The following is an 11,064-nucleotide window of genomic DNA, read 5'->3' on the forward strand; positions in this document are numbered from 1 at the left end:
TATATGTCCAGGCTATAAGCAGGATTAAAAGAAAAGAAATGGGGATAACACTGGATAGCACAAAATAAATAATCGTCAAGCAAATAGATGGAGACAAGAAATTAGGTTGAATGGACCTTTTTAGAATGTAGGGCCCTTTTATTAGAGAAACTATAATGTGGACAATATCACGAAAAAATGGAAGACCTTGAAGAGCCTTAGGCAAGCCTTAAACAAAATCTACACTTAAATCCTACCTTGGTCCTATGGTATAGGAATAGGCTTTATATAAATAGTTAAATACGTATTTCTTCTTTCCCTTATATAATTGGCAAGTCCGACATCCTGAAAAAATTCTAGCCACATCTCACTCTGAGCTTGGCCAATAAAATCTATCTTCAACCATGGAAATTGTTTTATCGCTCCCAAAATATCCAGTTGCTCCACGTGAATGCATTTCTCACATAAAAAAGTGTTACGCAAGCTGTGAGGGTCAAAAACACCAAGCATAGACAAATAACTAGATGCTTAAGATCAACACAACTAATTTATAGAAAAAAGGTAGGGGATCCAACTCCACAATGGAAAGATTGAAAGATTAAAGGTCAGGGTGAGTGGATTGAGCAATTAGGTAGGAACATCTAATTAATGCGGAGGTAACTACTACTTTGGGCTTTGCGTCTTTCTCCTTGTGTCCTCGACAAGGATTTTGGGCCAAAATCTCATACTCGATAGCTTTGTTGATGCTTTTCTTGGCAATGGGGTTCTTGGATCACCTTGGCAGATAGCTTGGGTCATTCTACTCTTTCTCGGACTCGAGCTTGTGATATTGAGACTTGGGCCCAAACTCTCATCTCTAAGATGCTTCTTCAATAGTCTTTCTTCGGCCCGCAATCCACGTGGTGGTGATTCACCCCCACACAAGCAAAGTGTGTTTGGTACTATCCACTTTTTAGATTAATCTTGGAGAAAAAAAAAAGTCATTACATCTAACATATTGTCAATTCCTGGATATGTTAATGACATGATTATTAGTACTTGATTGTCATTTTGATAAAAACATAACTAACGATACTCGATTATAATCTTGTTAATGGCATAACTATCAACACATGCATCAGAACCATCATTTTTAGGTGTAAGCTAACTTTCTCAAATAAATCCCTCGAACATGAGCTCTTCTACTTGCTTCTTAAGGGCAATTTAGGATTAATATGGCTTTTTTTAAATATAAAAAAAATTATCAATCAAATTTTTTTATTTTGTTGTCATTCCTTGCCTTTTATGTTTCATATACTTTACATTCCACTAAAACTAATTATTGGTATTCTTCTCAACCCAAAAAAAAAAAAAAAAAAATTATTGGTATTCTAAACATGCCAACTCTTTATGTATATTCTAATTTTTCTATTCTTAATCATTTTTCTAACAGGAAGTTGAGGCCATTTTTTTCAATTAGATCATAAGGGCGGATATAATGTCTTAAATTAGCTTTGGTAATGAATGCTCAAAATTGCCCGTAAGTCCTAAACAACAACCTTCACCCTTTCTATACTGTAGTTGCTAGAATGCTGAATTTTCTAGATGTGCTTTGTAAAATCTTCCTGCAATTTGGTTTAGTCTTGACAGAAAAGACTCATCTTTTCTCATTTTTCTTCTTCTTCTTCATCTTATTTTTATATTGAGTCTACATTTAATTTGCCCCTAAATCATTATATTTTTAAACTTGCAATCAATTTAGTCATTGCCATCATCTTGCCTACAGAAAATGTTTACGTAGCAAACGGTCTACATTATTGGCACACCTAATATTAAAAGATTAAGTATGATTTTGATGTGTCTAAATTTTAATGACTACATTAGATGACTACATGTCTAAATTTTTTTTTCTTTTTCTTTTTTTGAAAATCACAAGTCTAAATTTTTCAATGCTATGGTATGGGTAATTTTCTTTATCCCTCTCTCAAAACCCCCCATTGACTAATGAAACTACTTGTCAACTTGAGCTGCAATTTACAATTATGAAGATTTCCAGTGAACCCGATGGATATGAGCTAAACTATATTATATTAACCACTTATTCTTCTCATCATTATTCAATATAGAGCTTCACTCACATGTGTACACCCAAAATCTCCCATTCACTTGTGAGTCTCAGTTTCTCTGTGGGCCATGAATAAGTCGTACTCACTCCCCCTTGCCTTATAGGTTTTTTCTTGGCCTTTGTATCAATAAAGAAGGCTGATTTTTTTGGAATGTTTTGCGCTTTATGGCATAATCTAATCATCCCAAGCACTTTATACTTTCCTGATTTGATTAATGTTTCTGAGGTAGACAAACAACTAATAATCACCTACAGAATTGCCTTTACTCTTGATTGCATTTGCCTTTCACTATATTATGTGTAAGCATGTCCTGATATGTGACCAACAAAGTTTTATATATGACCTAGTAATGCGGCCCTTACCTAATCAGATTATATATGTTTTTATGAAATCATTATGGTAAATAAATATTAGATAATAGCATAACTGAAGATCTGCAATAATGAACATAGCACAATCATCTTTTCACTTTGGAAATCATGTTTTGAAGTAATCCCATTCTTAAACATAAGACTGACGTTAATATGATTAATCATGAAAGGACACTGACTAATAACAGCTTGTTTATTACATTTAAACACCCAAATACTGTTGATCTACCAAAGAAATAATTTGTACAGTAGAACCAAGGGATTTTTCCCTTCCCTTGCTGGCATGCTGTACCAATTTCTGATAGCATTTGGTTTTTGTAAATTTGTTCTCCTTGTAACATGAACTTCTCTTTATGTTTAAAAAAAAAATTATTTCTAGTTTAATGTTTTAAATTGAGAAGATATTTTGAAAGCCTAGTATGCTCATGTGATATTATGTTTTGTGTTTACCCATGCTGTTAATGTTACAAAGGTGGGATGAGCATACTCTTCCCGCCGAACATAACACTAGGAGGTATATATCTCCTATGACTCTCCTTAACATGATATTCTTTCTTCTGATTTGTTCTGAGCTTAACATGGCCAATTGCAAGGCTTTGATTTTGTATGTTGGAGCTGGTGCACTTCAAGAGGCATTAGCAGCACTTCGTGAGGCACAACAACCAGACACAGCAGCTATGTTCATCCTTGCTTATTGTGAAATATATGAAGAAATAATTGCTGATTTAGGAGATTTAGATGATAAATCTAATTATTTGGTGAAGGACAAGCTGCGTAACTTACCCGTGTTGGACCCAGAGAATAAAGATGCAATTGCAATAGGTGAATGTTATGGGCAATACCAAAGAAAATTGGTGCATCTGTGCATGAACTCTCAACCATTCTCTGACTGGAAGGACTGCGCTCGGTCATATGCCTCCCATGCTTTTTATTCACACAAGTGTTTTTACAGTGAAAATTGGCAAATATCTTCTGGATTCATTATCAAAAGATGACTGGGTCATTATGATGTGGATCAATTCAATTAGGGTTGGTCTTGAAAAAATTTCTTGCATTGCTATGTAGTAAATCCAATCTTAATAAACCGTATTATAATAGGTAGTTGGCAGTGGATGATCTTGAGCAGCTCAAGAGATGGGATTTACCAATCTGCATAAACTCGGAATAGGCTTGAATGATGAAAATTTAGCTTACTCGTTTTTGGCAAAATTTGCTTCTTGTAGATAAACGTTACAGGAAGGTTGATTATAGTGTCTAACTAATGTAGAAAATTTTGTCCGCAATAATATTCACATACACCATATGGTTGGTTGGAATGATATCAATTCTTAGAGAAAGAATCAATGTTATTCCTTGATTTTGCACAACACTACATTAAATCATATTCTTTTTTGTTGTCACCACCTTGTGTCTGTTTTGCAAATATGATATCTGGACTAGTCTTATTCTATCCCGTTAGGTTTGGAAGGTTATGAACTTATGATTAGTTAATTTAGATTCTTAGTCTTTTTCATTAGCTCTCTCTTATTTTCATTATCTTTTGTCCATCACCACTACTCACACCTATTCAACCGTATTGTGCATTTCAGCATCAAGTGCAGGGCCTTCTTTCTCCTTCCAATCTTGAGATTAACAACCAAATCAAAACATACGAATGAAAATTCATTTCTCACTAACCCTCATTAGTGAAAGGTCATAGGTTTTGTCTTTGAAAGACATTGATGGCAACAAACCGACCAGCCTCTCTAGTTTGTGAGGTATGGATTATGAACGCTCATGGATGATTCAATCTACGGAATCCTCTCAAGAACAACAACGGCATCGGATTCCTCTCTACACGCAAAATGCCAAGTCAGGAAATTTGATTCAAAGGGTAAAGATCCTTGTATTTGTCCAGGTTATAACAGGATTAAAAAAAAAATGGGGATAACACTGGATAGCACAAAATAAATAATCGTCATGCAAATAGATGGAGACAAGAAATTAGGTTGAATGGACCTATTATAATGTAGGGCCCTTTTATTTGAGAAACTATAATATGGACAATATCACGAAAAGATGGAAGACCTTGAAGAGGCTTTTAGGCATGCCTTAAACAAAATCCACACTTGGATCCTGCCTTGGTTCATGTGGTATAGGAATAGGCTTGTATAAATACGTATTTTTCTTTTTTCCTTTATATCATTGGCAAGTCCGACAATAAAATATCCATGGAAACTTTTTATTCCAAACATGCCCACTCTTTATGTATATTCTAATTTTCTATTCTTAATCATTTTTCTAATGGAAAGCTGATGCCATTTTTTTCAATTACATCATAAGGGTGGATATACCATCTTAAATTAGCTTTGGTAACGAATGCTCAAAATTACTCGCAAGTCCTGAACAACAACCTTCACCCTTTCTGTACTGCAGTTTCTAAAATGCTGAATTTTCTAGATGTGCTTTGTAAAATATTCCCGCAATTCGGTTTAGTCTTGATAGAAAAGACTCATCTTTTCTCATTATTATTATTATTATTATTATTATTATTATTCATCTTTTATTTTTAAAATTTTTATTTTGCATATACTTTTAATTTGCTTCCCAAATTATTATATTTTTGAACTTACAGTCAATTTAGTCATTGCCATCATCTTGCTTACAGAAAATGTTTGCATAGCAAACAATCTATACATTAGCACACATAATATTAAAATATCAAATATAATGTTGATGTGTTTAAATTTTAATGACTACATAAGCACTTAGATGACTACGTGCCTAAATTTCTGAATGCTATGATGAGGGTGATCTTCCTTATCCCACTCTCAAAAAACCCCCCATTCACTAATTAATGAAACTACTTCCATTCACTAATGAAACCACTAGTCAACTTCGAGCTGCAATATACAAGTATGAAAATTTCTAGTGCTCAATTTAGTACAAACATTGAGTAACTTGAGGTGTAATTCATATTAAATATTTACTCATTCTATTTATCTAACATGTTATGTTTTTCTTCTCAAAAAGAAAATGTTATGTTTTATTTTTAAAGTTTTTTATTTAGTTTTCTCTCTTGGTAATTAGTAATATAACTTTGTTTTTATTTTAGATGTAGCAAGAACAAGTGCATCTAAAAATGTTGATAACTTGAACTAGTCCATGTCATCAAGTATTTTATATTGAATTTTTTTTGTGTGTAATTGTATTATTGTGATATCATTAGTGAACTTTGAATTTGAATTATGTAAACTTTAAATGTATACTTTTTAATTCGGTTGTCGAAGTTTTTATGGTGGGTTTGAAGTTTGAACCCTCAAGTGTTGGCATTTGTTATAGAATTGTGCATTTTTTGTTCCAAGTTTGGTGGTTAGAAGCTTTGTGCTATTTGATTCGTATTGGGTGTGTATTTATTTTCACTTTTCATTTTACATACTCTTTTCTCTTTCTTACCTGTACTCATTTTCCATTCCCAACTCATTTTATGTTTGGCATAAATTTTCGAGTCTGCTTTTTGTTTGTTTTCACTTTGTGTTTTTCAATTAAAAACTCAACATAATACCCACACCGACGGTAAAACCAAAACCACATCCATTGGCATCCACCTTTATCACCATATTCACCACCACATGTACAGTACCGCACCACAACTAATTAAAACCCACCTCCACCACCACCATATTCTAATCCACAGCAGCACATCCACAACATAGCCACCCTGAGAGAGAGAGAGAGAGAGAGAGAGAGAGAGAGAGAGAACCATACCCATGGCAACCATAGCCCCCACCGGTAAACCCAATCACAACTGATTCCATAGCCACCACGACGACAAAATTGAAATGGGTTCAAAACCCACCCTGCCATCACCACAACCACAATCATACCCATACCCAAATCAAACCTACACAACCATCACCGCAGCCACACCCACCACTAAACCCAATCAGCTTAATTAAAAAAAAGTAATAACAAAAATAAGAACTCCTATGTGGAGAGAGAGAGAGAGAGAGAGAGAGAGAGAGTCATTAGGAGTAATAAAGGAAAAATGTGTGGGCCCACAAACTTTGAGTTTTTTTTTTTTTCCAAAAATGCCATTATATTCATTTTCAATGAAAATGAAAATGGCAAAAATGTGTATTCATTTTTTATATTCAAACTTATTTTTTTGAATACTAAAAATAAAAATTGAGTACTAGGGGTGTGTAGAAAACCCGCCAACCTGCCAAACCCAACCCAACTCGTCGAGTTGGGTTGGTTTTTAGGGATTGGTGGGTTGGGTTACAAATTTTTTTTTTTTTTTTTTTTTTTTATAGTAGGTCGGGTTGGGTTTGGGTCATAAAATTACAAACACGCTAAACCCAACCCGATCCACCCATATTTTAATATATGTTTAAAATATATTATATATTTAATAATTTTTTAAAAAAAAAACCAGCTATAGAGCACTTTTATCGGTTCCTACTATCATATATAATATAAAATCCTATTAATTCTTTTAATATATATTTAAATATATTATATAATTAATAAAAAAATTTAAAATTTTAGATATATTTTGTTTATAACTGAGTTAGGAACTCATGTATATTTTGTTTATAAGTGAATTATGATACTAGTTCATTTATATTTTGTTTATCAATTCAGTTGGATACTTAAACATATTTTATTTACAACTAAGTTGGAATATTAGTTTATATATTAATATATATTTTGTTTATCAACTTAGGTGGCAAGTGTGATATATTTTTTTCTGCTCAATTTAATAATAATAGTAATAAAAAAAATTGTCCAACCTATGGGTTCAACCTGACCCAACCAAACCCATGTTGGGTTAGGTTGGGTTGAACTTATGTGATAAGTTGGATTGGGTTGAATTTTTTTTGACCCACCATGGGTTGGGTTGGGCGGGTTGAACTTATGTGATAAATTGGGTTGGGTTAAATTTTTTTTTACCCAATATGGTGGGTTGGGTCAAAAAATCCCCTCAACCCGACCCAACCTGACTCATGCACACCCCTACTGAATACAAAAGACAAAGTCAAACCAATTTTTTAGTGATGGGTATTACAAAAAATTGAAAATGAAAACAAATTACACTTTTTTTCTCTTTATCAAACAACCTAGTCTTTCACTTTTTTGGATAATAATTCGTTGCATGACTTACCAAGTATTAGATATGTGTTTTTTTTAATATGAAAAAAAAAAATCATGTGAAAAAATATAGAACGACTGAACCCAACTAGTTTCTAATTTGGATAAGATGACTCGATTTGACCAATGCCAAACCTGATCCAACCCATTTGCTAGAAAACATGTTTTCAAAACAAAACTTTAACACTTAAAATCAAGTTTTTAAATACGATTTCAAAAAACTAGATACCCAATAGTTTTAAAACAATATCAATTTAATAATTTATAATATTATTATTAAAGTAATAATACCAATAGAGTATTATTTATGAAATAATTAAGCACCAGGCCACCAGTTCCTCTATTGAATCAACTGCACTGATTTACCTCCCAACAAGTCCTACCCAGAACTAGAAGGCCCAAAACCCCAAATTCAGAAGAAACACAAATATATTATTAGTAAATTGAGATCCACAATTGGATTTCAAAATGGCTAATAATAATAAGCTTCTTCTTCTTCTACTTATTTTTTGGTTTTCATAATTTCAATTTTATTATTATCTTCGACAGCCCTTGCCAAGACTCGACACCCTATCTCAGTAAGCTTGCCCAAGTGCAATCCTCTCTTTTTTTTCTTTTTTCTTTTTTCTTTTTCTAATCAATCTCTCTTCCTTTTTCCTCGACTAAATTGTATTGTTTTCTTATTTGGGAACACAACAGGAAGCCGAGACCGGACCCAGAAAGAACGAGAGTGCCATGCTGATATTGCGAGGTAACATTGGTTTTATTAATTAATAGAATTGAACTTATGTCGGTTACATTACTAATTTATTATCCCACATCGATAAGATACAAGCCAATTATATTATTTATAAGTTGTTGTGACAAGTAATCATACTGCCGAGCCTGGTAACGGGGGCTTATTACCAAGTGGGGCAATAAAAGTGGTTGAATCTATGTTGGGTTTGTCAAGATGGAGCCATCAACACTGATCGAAGACCCTTGGCCCATGGGTTAATGGGCCAAACCCCATCCACCATGGTTGGGTAGCCAAAAAATATATATGGATATTCATGAAATCAGTGTAAGCTTTCTAGCAAACCCACCATAGAAACCGCCACTTTTTTTTCTTTTTTAATAATCTTTATATGATTAATTTGATTGATCTATGTTATTCAATTTGGCATTGTATTGATTTTTCTGTCCTGTTGAAATTGAACATTAGTTTTATTAATTAATAGAATTGAACTTATGTCGGTTACATTACTAATTAATTATCCCACACCGATAAGATACAAGCCAATTATTTTATTTATAAGTTGATGTGACAAGTAATCAAAGTGCCGAGCCTAGTAACATAGGCTTGTTACCAATTGGGGCAATAAAAGTGGTTGGATCTATGTTGGGTTTGTCAAGGTGGAGCCTTCAGCACTGACCAAAGACCCTTGGCCCACAAGTTGGACCCTTGGCCCACAAGTTAATGGGCCAAACTCCATCCACCATGGTTGGGTAGCCAAAAAATATTAATTGATAATTTAGGAAATTAGTAATATGCCAGCTTTCTTGCAAACCCACCATAGTAACCGCCACTTTTTTTTCTTTTTCTTTTTTTAATAATCTTTATATTCAATTTGGCATTGGGATTAATTTTTCTGTCCTCTTGAATCAAACAATTTTTTTTTTTTTTTTTTTTTTTTGCACATTTTGTTGTTGTAAATTTTGCATGAAACTGAAACTTGTTGCAACTTGCATTTGCAATTTAGGATTTATTTGATTGGTCTATTTTATTCAATTTGGCATTGTATTGATTTTTCTGTCCCGTTGAAATTGAACCTTTTTTTTTTTTTTTTTGCACACATTGTTATTGTAAATTTTGCTTGAAACTGAAACTTGTTGCAACTTCCAATTGCAATTTAGGATTAATTTGATTTATCTATTTTGCTGCTCTTCCTCTTCTGTGAGATTGTGACTTAAACTGCCATAGCTGCGAAGTGTAACTGTGAAACATAATTGGTAACTACGTGGGTTATGTTGACAATGTTTGGCAATAATTGTGAAACACTCTAGCTGAAATGTGTATGAGACAAGATCAGTGAAGCTAAGAAAACAAATGATAAAATTACAATGAATATGATGCAAACCTAGAAAAGAAGGGCTAGCTGCTATTTTTCATGTGATCTACAATTTTGGCAATTAGGGGAATTTTTAGTTGTTCAACATTTAAATTTAGATTATTTTTAGTATTAAAGATGTGTGGTGGTACTATTTATGAAAAATTATTAATGAAGATAATTGATAAGTACGACTAGTTGTGTTGAACTTTGTACCAATTTTATAAGTAAATATCCTATAAATATAGTTGAACTACACTACCTAGACAAAACAAGTAGTTGATTATGATTGCCAGCATGTCACTGAAGAATGGTGTCAAAGAATGAAAAAAATGGATCAGAAAAATGAAGCGTGCATGTAAAAAAGACTCCTGCAACTAGTAACTAGGGATGGACTTTTCATTATTCGGCATTGCCGCATTGGGACTTGAATTGAACAAGGAAAATGCTATTATCGTTTCGGACAATTTTTGTGCATTCAAAAGTTGTCAACATGGTATGCTTGATTTTTGCTGGACTGATTGTCACATAATCTCTTATGCAGCTACAAAGATGTTGGATGCTGGACAGATGCTGCAACTTTAGCTGCTACACATTTAAAGGGATCTGATTATTCAAGGTCTCTCTCTCTCTCTCTCTCTTCTGTAACTTGTTCTGATCATGTCTCTAATTTTATTCTTGGGCATTTATCTCAACGCTCCCCTCCCCTGTGCACAGGGAATACCCAAAATCAACTCAGCAATGTAGTTTATGCATCAAATATTTTATCATGCATGCAGGAGTTTTAATCAATTCTTATCCTTTGTATCAATAAGGAAGGCTGATTTTTCTGGAATGTTTTGTGCTTTATGGCATAATCTAATCATCCCAACCACTTTATACTTTCCAGATTTGATTAGTGTTTTTGAGGTAGACAAACAAGTAATAATCACCTACAGAATTGCCTTTACTCTTGATTGCTTTTGCCTTTCACTATATTATTTGTGAGCATTTCCTGATATGTGACCAACAAAGTTTTATATGTGACCTAGTAATGCGGCCCTTACCTAATCAGGTTATATATGTTTTTACGAAATCATTATGGTAAATAAATATTAGATAATAGCATAACTGAAGATCTGCAATGATGAACATAGCATAATCATCTTTTCACTTTGGAAATCATGTTTTGAAGTAATCCCATTCTTAAACATAAGACTGATGTTAATATGATTAATCATGAAAGGACACTGACTAATAACAGCTTGTTTATTACATTTAAACACCCAAATACTGTTGATCTGCCAAAGAAATAATTTGTACAGTAGAACCTAGGGATTTTCCCCTTCCCTTGCTGGCATGCTGTACCAATTTCTGATAGCATTTGGTTTTTGTAAATTTGTTCTC

The sequence above is a fragment of the Quercus robur genome, chromosome 2, assembly GCF_932294415.1.
Source record: "Quercus robur chromosome 2, dhQueRobu3.1, whole genome shotgun sequence".
NCBI classification, from domain to species: Eukaryota; Viridiplantae; Streptophyta; class Magnoliopsida; order Fagales; family Fagaceae; genus Quercus; species Quercus robur.